The 11,011-nt window shown below is 44.2% G+C and overlaps 1 long non-coding RNA gene across 1 annotated transcript in view; it reads left to right on the top strand.

The window, feature by feature from the left end:
* The first annotated feature begins 231 nt into the window (after positions 1 to 231).
* The window catches only part of LOC138683736 (uncharacterized), a 58,837-nt gene continuing 48,057 nt past the window's right edge, over positions 232 to 11,011 (top strand). The window contains exons 1-2 of the long non-coding RNA XR_011323165.1: positions 232 to 493; positions 1,015 to 1,151. This is a non-coding gene — a long non-coding RNA (uncharacterized lncRNA). The remainder of the gene's footprint in view (positions 494 to 1,014; positions 1,152 to 11,011) is intronic.

Below are 11,011 nucleotides of genomic sequence, written 5' to 3'. Positions count from 1 at the left end.
GAGATAATACACCAGTCTTGCAGCTCTAAAATCCACTCATACAGATGTAGAAGGTAAAATTTTCCTCTGACAAGAGCAGAAAGAAACCAGTTGGCTACAGGCATATCTGAGCAGTATCTTCTATATCTTCTGTTGCCTATTTTACAGTACCCCATCATTTCTTGCATGCACTGCAGTATTCTGAGCCCCTCTTCTGCCCATATCCATCTGCTGCTGTAGATCATGGCTCTGAATATATCCACACTGCAGTATATGTGGCAGCTTTTAATGGAACAACTTCAGGGGATAGCTTCTGGGGGAAGGAACTCCTTTCCTGAATATATTTACATTGCATCATATTTTGAGGCTCCAGCAAAGGTGATAGCAGCTATTGTGTTTGTGTTGCAGAAACTTGCTGTGCCTGGTTCACATATATGTACATACTTCGAAGAAGTGAGAGCGTGGAAGAAATTCTGGCCTTCAAGGCCAATAGGTTCTCCATCTGCCTCCCATGGTATTTACATTTTATTTATTGTATTTTATTACTGTAATGGCTTGCAAAACCAAATAGAACATTACTTATTTGCGGGAGCAGTAGAACCTATGACTAGAATTTCTATTTCCATGCTTTTAAATCTGTCCCCTGAACATGCAATCCAGACAAAAACTTAAATTTGTGTAAAGCTGTGACAGATGCTTAGACTGTAGCTGCTGCAATGCTTTTGGGCATTGCCACTGCTGCTGTTGCACTGGGTGAGAAGTGCTGCCCTCAGTGCAGTGCAAATCATCACGTTTGTGACAAGCCTGTGCCTGTATGAGATTCACAAGCTGGTCTGCACCTGCCTGACTGCTGAAGGGTCTCAGCAGGTGTGTAGGTTTGTGCTGTTTTCAACACAGAAGTGGCACAGCCACAGCTCCTTTAGAAAATGGCGATGATCCTTCTTGCCTTGTATTAACTCAGCAAGGAGAGTGTTTGTGAAGGGTCAGTTCCAAACTTTGTTCAGGATTATTCAAAGCACATCTCGCTTGTCCCAGGAAAGCACCTAACCAGCCACTCTGCGGTGTGAGCTGGGTAAGACTGCTGCTTCGGGTGAAGCTGGCTTACTTCGCAGAAAGGATTGCAAGGGCTACGAGGCTGTGAAGAAAAGGAGCAGGAGAAGGTCGTCTAGCATGTAAGTCATTCACCTAGCAGTGGCAAGGCTTGAATTATGCTTCGAAGAATGGCTTTTCTTTTATTAACACAGACTTTAAACTGTGTAAGCAGCTCACTTCCCTTCTTTCTGTCTCCCCTGCATGTAGGCACCTACCTGCATTAAGCCAAGAGTTTCTGGGCAAGCTTGGAAGAGAACGTGAAGGCACCTACAGAACTGGCAGGTCAAGCAGTGAGGTGCCCTGGCACCTCAGCACAGTACAGAGCGAGTTTGCCTTTTAAGATTAGATTGCCTATGTCAGTTACTTTTATTTTTTTTTGGTAAGTTCCTAAATGTTACCTTTGGTTCTGTCAGCTGGAAACTATGTAATACAGAGGTAGAAAATGGAATTGAAAACTTTTGTAAATGCAGGGAAAAAATGTTACAAGAAGCACAAAAACTGCAGCCAGGAGGTGAATTAGTTTGCATAAACTGAGCAAAAGCAATGTGAAAGGCAAACTTGTATGTTACCCCCCCAAAATAAAGGCAAGCCACAGAAGCAGCACATTGCTACCACCTACAGAAAGTATACATTAATTCTAGAACAAATTCAGTCTCATCTCTTCAGGCTTTGAGTTAATAAAGACTATAAATTGGATCTGATGCCTATATCCTGCAACATAGTGCTTCTTCCCCCACCCCTTCAGAAAATCTGGCTGTATGAGCAATTAACACTTTCTCTCCGATCTGTCCAAGAATAAAGCAAGCTGTGTGAGGCTATAGCAGGCAAAGTTGTCTTGTCCAAAAATATCCCTAAAAATACAAACTTTAAAGCTATCATCAGGCACTCTGGCTTGCCTGTCATTTCTGTCTAGTTCCATCTTGTGTTTGCTCCCATAAACCCGACCACCTGTGCTCTCCTTCCTCTGGCATCCTTCTAATCCTAAAGGAGTAGCTCCCTTTGCACAAGGAAGACTGCTGAAGTTTCATTTATTCATTTTAGCAGTCTTCCTGCTTGCCTGTGCTCATTCTCAGGTGAAGGCGAGAGGGTAGAAACGCGTGTCTGTGTCTGCTGAGCCATGGCATTGGGGGAACTGAGACCAGAAGAGCAGAGCTGGTGTGCACTGTGCTTGGATGGATGGCGTGGGCAGAGATGTGCTGGGGACCAGCGTTACAGAGCTACTGCTGAACCTCGGCATGTCTGGTTTGCTGGCATGTTTCTAATGCACTGCTACTCGTGCACCTCCTGCTGGAAAAGAAAAAAAAAGAGATGCATGGTATGTTCTCTCTGTTTTTTATTTCATTTCAACTTGGAAATCACATGGATGTTTGTGTTTGAAAAATGAAAATAATAATGCACTCCTGTGAAGTGGAAGCATCTTAGCAAAAGAGGTTGTAGCAAGGTGACTGTCAGTCTCTTTTCCCAAGTAGCAAGTGATAGAATGAGAGGAAATGGCCTCAAGTTTGCCAGGGGAGTTTTAGATTGGATATTAGGAGAAATTTATTATCAAGCGTTGGACCAGGCTGCCCAGGGAAGTGGTGGAGTCACCATCCCTGGAGGTATTTAAAAGATGTGTAGATGTGGCACTTAGGAACACGGTTTAGTGGTGGAGTTGGCAGTGTTAGGTTTATGGCTGCACTTGATCGTCTTAAAGGTCTTTTCCAACCTAAATGATTCTATGATTCCATGATTCTATGACAGCTGGGGGCTGGCTAGCCCAAGCCCTGGGCAAACTCCTGGCAGCAATGCCCACTGGGGCAAGGAGAAGACATCGGGCTTGGACATGGCTCTTCTCAGATCCTAGATGCTCATTGTATGGGCTGTGCTTAGGGCGGCGGAGGACAGGGCTGTACCACTGTGTCTGTCTGCCTTGGCTGAGAATGACTCAGGACTTCTTCACAGCAAAAGGCAGGGCTGACATCTGGGACTGAAATGACACAAAAACTGTTCTCTGTCCTGTGTGGCAGAGCCAGTGTTGAAACTATCAGTTCCACAAAAAGATGCTTTTAGTAGTATTGCTGATAGTTCCTTCTTCTTTGGGCTTACGGGCTGGTATTTGCTGGTTCTCTGCTGCTGTATTGATTAATACAGACATTTTCAGATTATTCTCTTCAGGCAACCTACAGCCTGGGGCGGGGCTAGGGGGAGCCAACTGCATAAATCTGCTTGCTGTAAACTGAAGGATGGTGAAATTAGTCTGCAACAGCATACCCATGTTTTCATTAAGAGCAATCCAGCATTTTTAGGACACGTTAACTGCTGCAGTGAGGGGAAGAGGCTGCAGATCAATATAAAATAAACCACAGACTTGCAAAATCCCATTTATAATTTCCAAAGTACTTTCCCTCAGTTGTGCAGGAAAGTAATTCTCAGTACCTAGGTGGGTCAATAGTTACAAATAAAATGTCACAGACCAGTTTGGGTGTGGAGCTGCAAAACTCATCCAATCTGAATAAAATCTCCATATGTTCACGAGGACAAAAGCCTAGAGGTAATCTGTATTGTCACAGAGAAACCAAGAAATGGTGAGAATCGCTGATGGTTTTGCTTCAAAAGTGGGAGAGGCCATGGCTGGTAATTAGTTATCCAAATTACTGCTGTTGTATGTCTCTACCTAACAAGCAGTTTGACCCTTTGCAAAACAATTCTTCTGAGAATATATCAGCCTGAGAGCTTGTTTCTATGGGGATTTTAATTGTGTGGCAGATATTTTCACAGTGGAGCTGAAGGGGGTAGAGGGACCAGGGAGCAGCAAGTACCAGCTGGATGCAGCAGAGGGGGAGCTCGCAGGCATTGCGTCAATGCATCACTGGTCCTGGGGCACCCACCGGAGGTCACTGCTCGTGGCTATTGATTTGGATGGGATCCTCTTTTGGGTGATCTCTACAAGCGCATGTTTAGTTTAAGCATATCTTCAAATCTAATAAATTTAAGCGTGTGCTTGGGGAGCATGGGTTTAGAGGCGAAGGCCAGAGGAAGGCAGATGACAGGCATCCTGACCTGAAAGGGCTTTTTGGCTCCAGCAGAGCGTGACCAGGCAGGACCCGCCAGAGGCCAGGGCATTTGCTTGCACTGTGTGCAGGACGTGCTGCTGTCCTTGGGGCAGAGCAAGTAACAGTGGGACGGGAGAAGTGCTTTGCAATGCCGCTGCTGGTGCGACAGTTGCCCCACGCTGTTAATCCCCATCTCAAAGTCTGATTAGTGCTGTGCAGAGCTGCATGAAAAGGGGAGGCAGTTCGGCAGAGTGCTGAACCCTGGCTGGGATGGGACACATCAGAAGGCTATCATATTCTAACATGACAGACTTTCACAGTAGCTGACAGTTTTACCCTGAAGGGAGACCAGTTCTTACTACAAGACAACCCTATGCACAGCACGATGCTCTGGCTGGTGCAGACGTGGTGGGGAGGTTGCCCAGTGCAGTTTTAGCTAGTTAAGAATTAACTACTAAACATGTATTAATTTAGTGAGATTGTGGCCTAAGGATCCCAGGATTACTGCTCCCAGGTGTGGGCTTTCACCATTGAGTCTCAGTAAATGTTTCAAGCCTGTGGCTTTCAACTATTGAGATGGGCTGCACTAAAATCTAGAAATAATTTAATAATAAGATGATCTAACAACAACATTTAATTTGAGAGGTTCTGTAAAAATCTAGTAAAGAAAGAGTGGAGGAGGAGAAGGGCTTTCCCATTACTTTCTTGCCACTTAGCATGCAAAACTTCATACATTAAAACAGTGCTTCACAGTTTAAGAGGACTTGGGCAAATCAAACCCAGCAGCACCCATACATCTGCATAATTACTGGGGGCCAGATAAGAGGAAACAAGCTCTAATTCCACCACCCCTGTTTGCAGGTGAAGCCTTTGACAATAAAAATGAATACAGCTTGAGTCTCGCTAGTTATATTGAACCTTTAAGGTGGGAAATGAAAAAAAGATAACTGGGTTTGGTGAATAAATCAGCACCATCATCCCTGCTGGGGAATGCGCTGGTTACCTCTATTATGGCAGGAGGAGGTTGGTTCCCTCTGCCCAGGCACTGATGCAATCAACGGGGGGGGCTGCAAAGACAGCTGGAAATGGTGTCCTCAGACCATCCTCACCCACAGAGGGCTAATATCCAAACAGGCTGAAATGACAGAAGAAAAGGTCAATTCTTAGCTGGTTTCTGCCACAAAAGCCCAGGACCACAGAGAAGGAAAGCTGCTATGTTCTCTTAGGTGAATTAAATTGATGGTCTAAAATGAGCATTAATTCCTCTCCAAAGCATGGTTTGCTGGGGTGTTGTGGGCCCCAGGGTTTTGTCGCTGCCCCTGGCTGTGAGGGTCTTGGTGGCAGGGAGCCAGCCCACTCTCACCAGTACCTCTCCACCGGTTTTGTTGCCATTACTGTTTTTTAAGGCATCACAAAACAATGGAGGTCTTTAAGCATGCAATTGAGCTGTGGGGGAGAGATATTATTCAAAGCAGAAGGCTCTTACTTCTATTCTAGTTGTTCAAAGTAAGATTGCAGAGATATTTGCTAATCCCAGTAAACAAAAAATCCCTGCAGCTGAGAACCATCTCCAGAAAGCACAGGCAGAGTTGGCTCTCCCACGCCGTTCCCCCACGGTTTTCCTTCCGTCTTCATCATGTACAAGAACAATACTTGTTTTTCACCCTTTGCCCTGTGTGGGAAAAAAAATAAATTCAATTTTTTTCTTGGAATAAGAGATACTTTTTTTTTTCTTGTACCTCTTCTTCCACAGATGCTAATAGGATAGTCTCAGGATCCTCAGCATGTGTGCATCTGTATAAGTTTAAGACAAAGCAGGGAGAAGCTGGCAGTCAAACATGTTACAGTGATACTAAGTAGCATGGGGCTAGAAATGCTGTGGTTTAAGGATAATTTAGAATTTCTTTGGGCAGATGACTGTCTTGTTACCAGTCCTGGGAAAGGGACTGCGCATCATAATATGAGCCATAGTGCCTGAAAATCCTGTGGTTTGCTGTTGAAGCCACTTGAAATGAGGGAACAGTGAGGCAGCAGGTGAATGCTCAACTTTCAACGTCGCAGAGCTTTTCAGATAACCAAAGAGCATAAAGTTTGCCAATTAGTATTTTGGACAACACCAGAGCTGACAGAGCACATGAAGTGCTGGCAGGGCAAGATCTGATTTCAGCAGTGGAGATGTGCATTTATTGCATGGATAATTTTTAGACAGGTGAAAGTAATTCTTTCTCATCACAAAATGGGGAGTGTGTGTGATGCCAGGGCTGGGGGTACTGATGTGAGCTTGAGGCCACTGCTGCCCTTGGGACAGCTGAGCCTGCAGGCAGGGACCTGCTGGGGGTGAGGATGCTCTGCATGCGCTCGGTTGAGGCTTTGGCTTTTAGTCAGGCCCTGGAATAGTCCCCAGAAGATCTTGGTACAATAAAATACAAAGGAAACTGTGAAAATATCCAGGAGAAGCAGCTCATTTTAAAATTCAGGTGAAGTTTTGGAGAGGAGCGGTTCCCACACTCCCAAGGCCAGGAGAACAGTTTGTTTATTGCCTGTAGCTGGAAGAAGTTTTGTGAAACTTGTTTTAAAGGAAATTTTTGGCCAGTGGTGGTAGTTTCCTGTTACCAGCAAAGTTATTTTTTTTACCTCCCATCTGACAGCATCATTAAAAAAGTTCATCCTCTCACTTAACCTTCACTTCAGCTCTTAATGAGTGTAAAGTAGGTTTGACCATCTGTATATTCTCCCTATTAAATGCTCTTTTCATAATAAATTATACAGTAACTCTCCCAGGGGTGGTAAGTCTGGCACAATAACAGTTTATTCCAATGCAACTATTTTTTTGATGAGAGTAAACCTGCTCCCAAGAGAGCAGCCATGAAGGATGGTGCAGCCTTCAGCCACATCCCTACAATGGGCTCATTTCCCTGGTGTTTTGGCAAAAGGGACTTACAGGACAGCACTGCTTGAGACAATTTCCCAGGCGGCTCACAATGGAAGTCCTTAAGTAACCCTGGAAAAAGGTGAGGCTATTACATGACTATTTCTTGGGACTTACCATGCTGCGTAGAGTATTGCAGGGCTAGAGGGAAGTGCTACATGAAACATGGGGAGAGGCACGCGTTTCTGAATTATCAGTAACGGGTTTCTCACAGAGAAGGGACCTGCTCTGCTGCAAGGTAACACAAGAGGGAAGTGCTCTAGTCTGGCAAACAAAGACTGCCGTCAGCAGGAAGTGTAAAAAATTCCTGATTGTTTCCCTTATCAAAGCCAAAACCCCTCAGCCCTGCCGAAGCTGCGCCGCCTGATTTCACATCAGGAAGTGAATGAATGGGATTTCAGACCGTTTTATTCCTTTTAGCGAGGGTCACCGAAGCAGTTGAGCAGCCTCCCACTGCCTTTTGAAGCAGCCTCTCCAGGACCCTCCTGCATCACCCTCCACAGGGCTTCACCCCTGCTCACTTCTGTGGTCATGCTGCAAACGTGCTGGTTTCAATTTTTTCTCTCGGCAGCATTTCATGAAATTATATTATTTATAGTCCTGTGTCCATTCACATCATCTTTACTTTCTAACAATGAACTTAACAATGCTTTTGCAAGCCTTTGTTATTTGCCGAATGCTGTGGGGTACTGTATTTCTGAGCTAACAAGCACTTCAAAGAGCTTATGATTTGTCTCTTGGGTATGTTATCTTGCTATTAGCTGTAAATAGGGATGTAGATAATGTTTTACATCTGTACCATTAAGAAGCAGCAAATTAGACTCTTCCCCAGCCTCTTCCCCTAGCTCACAAATCTTTGTTAACTCCAGGAAAAACGGAATAAAAAAATCATTGTTTGTAAAGATACGGACAAAACTCTGCAATTCATATGCTTGTGAATATAACAATTGAGATTTTTAACAAGATCTGGTTGAAATTCAATAAATATTCCTTTCCCTGGAAAAACTCCAAAATGTTGCTATTTGTTTTCATAGCAAAGTGAAAAGAAAGCCCAAAGCATCAAAGTTTCTTTTACAAAACGAGATAAAAAGCAATTAATTTCAAATCAACCATTTAGAACATTTTGTTTCAATGAAGTAGATGTTCTATTTTCAATAAGGTGCAATACAAAACAAAACACTTCAGAATGAAAAGCCACTTAAGAATAAAAAATATCGAAATGTTGCTTCTCAGTCCAACTGAAACATTTATTTTCAGTGTATCTGCAAAATAAAATAAGCAGCTTCTAGGTATTCTCTGGAAAGTTTTGTTTTCACAGACTGACTGGGCAGCAGCTTTCGAGCTGCCTTCTCCCCAGCCAAATTTCTGTCTCCTTGCAGGCTTCCTCCACAGGCAAACCAGAGGGCAAAGGCAGGTAGCAAATAGTTGGAGACACTCGAGCAAAAAGTACTGACGTTCTTCCTCCCCAGTGCTGGATTGATTTTGATCAACTCCCAAAAGGCAGGGGAACAAATGCTTTTTAAAATTTTCTTTCCACATTGACAAAACTCCAGCCTTTTGGCTTTTTTAAAGTAATGATTCTGTAGCTGAGATTCTGAAGCTGAAAGGCACAGCTCAGTTTTGGACAGAGGGGCTTTCCAGACAAACAGCCTGTGCTGGACAGTGTGTCGAGGCAGTGGGACAGACAAACTGCTCGGGCTCCCCACTGTCCCCCAGCCCCTTGCCCTCCCAAGAAGCTGATGCTTTGCCTGGCCTCTCTGCAAATGTGCCTCCCACTCAATATAACATTTTCAAAAGCAATGTATTCAGAGGTTTGAGGTCCCGGCTGAGCACTCCGAAATCAGGTTTAAACACCATGGATAGTTTTTGAAGACCCAAAGGGGCCAACCTCATCTCATTGCTTGAACTTCTGCCTCAAACCCGTAATACCCCTTGCTTAGTTTGGTAAGGAGTCCGTTTCAGCTAAAATATATCTAAATTAATTTGCTATCAGAGCACCCCTGCTGGGGTTTTGCACTAAATTAAGTTGCGTTTTGAAACTGATTTTTGTTAAAATAGTGCCACTTCCCACACACACAAGAATTCCATGGCTATAAACATGTGATAACCTGCCCAGAGACTCCCTAAACCTCCATCAGTCACTGACTGATGCATCCCCTAAAGTAGGACAGTTTCTACACAAACCTTATTTAAGGAGACGTATTCTCTCTTGGACACACCACAAAGATTTTTGTGCCAAGAGCGTCTCATGGCAGCCCAGAACATCCCCCTCCTGCATGGCTGCCATGGGTGCAGCCGTGGGTCCTGGCCACAGGCATCCCCACAGATGGCAGAGTTTGGCCAGTCCATGACCGACTGGCATCACTGCAAACATCATCACTTCACTGTTAGCCTTTTTCAGGGTTTTCCTTAACCACACTGAGCATCAGCTCTCTAGTCAACAGGAAACGTCCCACAGGCAGTTTTTTTGCCTTTTTCTTCCACACCTGATTTTCCCTCTAAGCTTTTTCTTCCTGGGAGCAGTGTCATCCCCTGACACTGATAGAAAGGGACTTGTGAACATGCTGCCAACCCGTCTGCTTGCTGGCATGAGGAAACCATTGCAATCCACTAGGTATGCCATTTCTTCACCAAATTCGTATTTGTCCATCTCTTAACATATTAACCAGTGGTAAGGTTGGCATGAGCCAATGTCGGGGGATGCAACGAGTCTACGGAATTCCTGACAGTTCGAGAACAGCGCAACCTTGAGCAGCTTGTAGTATATCCTTGAAGAGTCTGGAAAGATCCGAGAAGACCAGTACAAAAACAAGATAGTGATAAGAAGAACCGTCCTAATGAACTCACCAATCATGAATTGTTAGTTACTAACCAAACCAATCATATACTAACACACACTCCAAAGAAGGGTATAAAAAGGTGTGTTAGAACAATAAAGTAGCCATTTTGCATGATCTATTACTTGTCGTGTCCGTCTCTACTGCGACAAGCCAACCTCTCTTCTTACAACCACAGACTGATTTGTTTTGTTGGTAACTGCCACCAGGATAGAGAATGGATGTGTCTGCAGCTGAGCAGACACCAGCGCCTGTGAATACCTGGTTTGTGGGTGGTGTTTGGAGAAAAGGGAAATCCTTTTATCGCAGGACCAGTGAAATAACTTAAGCAGAGCCATGATTTCCCAGGGAAGCTTGGTGCACTTTCAGAAGATCCAGTTAGCATGAATTTGGACTCAGGGAAACCTGGAATTTGGGAGGGATGTGCCTGCTGACAGGCACCATGGCAGGGACTGTGGTGCTTGAGGTAAAGCTCTGCAAAACACAGCAAGCGCCTGCTCTCCTGGTTTTTCATGTGAAGGTAGATGCGGTTCAGCATAGCTTATCAGCACCTTGCTATGGCAGGCACCGTCCTGCAGTGATGCACACTATGGCCAGAGCACAAAAATTGCCATCTCAACTCATAAGTGCTGGTGATGTATAGGTATCTGCTATAGCAATGACAAATGGAAGCAAATTAAATTTCTATGCAATATTCATAGCTTTCTTAACTGCTCCCTTCCTACCACAACGTGATCCCCTGACATACTGGGCTAATTTTGCTGTGTTTGTTTCACTCCCTCCTAGTTTTTGCTATTGAATTTTACCTGCTCTTCCCTCTGGCTCCACAACAGCTCTTTCTCATTGTCTGATGGAGATCTCTTTAGTCTGAGTTGTTGGGAGAATCATTCTTTGTTAGATTTTAAGATGTATTTTCTGTGTATCCAAAGCTGGTGGGACTTGCATTTCCCATTACATTTCTAAGGAGCAACGATCCAAATTTAGGTATTTTAAGAGAAAACAGGAAATTGCAGTGAGAAACAGCATGACAAAAAATTTTGCCCAATTATTAAGATTTCCTGAAGTTTTGGCTGGCCACATGTTTTGCCTTTTTTTTTTTTTTTTTTTTTAAATAAAGAAGACTGTGTCAAGAATCTTACTAG

The sequence above is a fragment of the Haliaeetus albicilla genome, chromosome Z, assembly GCF_947461875.1.
Source record: "Haliaeetus albicilla chromosome Z, bHalAlb1.1, whole genome shotgun sequence".
Lineage (NCBI taxonomy): Eukaryota > Metazoa > Chordata > Aves > Accipitriformes > Accipitridae > Haliaeetus > Haliaeetus albicilla.
Note: the sequence above shows the minus strand (reverse complement) of the source record. Positions and strands in the feature narration are given on the sequence as shown.